The sequence below is a fragment of the Macrobrachium nipponense genome, chromosome 40 (genome assembly GCF_015104395.2).
Source record: "Macrobrachium nipponense isolate FS-2020 chromosome 40, ASM1510439v2, whole genome shotgun sequence".
In the NCBI taxonomy this organism is placed as follows: Eukaryota; Metazoa; Arthropoda; class Malacostraca; order Decapoda; family Palaemonidae; genus Macrobrachium; species Macrobrachium nipponense.
In genome coordinates, this window is record NC_061101.1 from 12,811,282 (window position 1) to 12,812,445 (window position 1,164).

At 33.2% G+C, this 1,164-nt stretch overlaps 1 protein-coding gene across 1 annotated transcript in view; it reads left to right on the plus strand.

Moving 5' to 3' along the window:
* The first annotated feature begins 1,058 nt into the window (after nt 1-1,058).
* LOC135211842 (another transcription unit protein-like) overlaps nt 1,059-1,164 on the plus strand; it is a 68,237-nt gene continuing 68,131 nt past the window's right edge. Inside the window, 1 exon segment of the mRNA XM_064245050.1 lies at nt 1,059-1,151. The gene's annotated coding sequence lies outside the window, so the exon portion shown is untranslated.

A 1,164-nucleotide genomic window follows, 5' to 3' on the forward strand; every position in this document is an offset into this window, starting at 1 on the left:
GGCATTGACCCACGCTCAGCAACTGTGCCTTGGTGATATAAATTTCATGCTCTCTGAAAAAAATATTTGCTTGTTATGTTAACGAAGTAATTGTGGTCTGGAAACCTCAGGATTCTTCATTAGCCTTCATGAACTTTGTTCTTGAAGTTCAGGGTCACCTTACATCAATTATATAAAGCAGTAGTTGATGAGATATGCAGATTGCATTCCAGGTTGTTATATAGTAAGATATTCAATCTTGAGATGACATAATGTTTTAGTTTCATATTACCAGTTTACTTATTTTCGTGTGATGTGTTTACGATCATCTTTCATCGGTAGTTGATCAATTCAAAGTCGCAAGACACGTGTTTTATTTTCATGATTTATACTTTCGCGCAATACTTAAAAAGTGTAGGAAGACTAGCTTGAATGTTGCAACATTTGTTATCATATTCTGTTAGATTACAGCAAATCTCATTAATAAAAGAACACAATATTTGGGAAGCTGTGTTCTCTGCTAGACTATACTACATATATCAATCATTAGCTTTTACCATGTAAAATTGTATTCATCTGGGCCTTAGTTTACTTAGATAACCTGCGTTTACAACTGGTCAAACTGATCTAAATTTATATTAGCGTCTCTAAATTTAGTGTCGAAGTTACAGCAGTTTCACAAAGAAGAAGAGGATAAACATCACTATTAACGCTAGACCGGACTCACTCAGTCTAATCTGGCTGAAAATGCTCTCGATTTAAATTTGTAAAAGCAAGTTAGAGGATCTGTTTTGTGTTAAAATTTATATGTAGAGAATTTTATATGTATGCAATTGCAACAACCATATTAATTAAGTAAGTTTAAATATAGAAATTGTCCTTAAAATTATATAAATTCCTGACTCCCAACCAAACATGACTGAAAACGCTTTCCATTTAATTATATAAAAACGATTTACAGGATCTGGATTATATCAAAATTTATACATATAGATCTATACACATCTAATGCATATAATTTCATCAATAAAATCAATACATCCATCGAAATCATCCTCAAAATCACATGAAAAATCGAAGCCACCGGCCAAGTAGGTACGGAATGGCGCCCAGCGCTCGATCCTAGCGGCAGGAAAACACAACATTGGTGAAGATTCTTATGTGACTGAGTTATAGATTTCAACA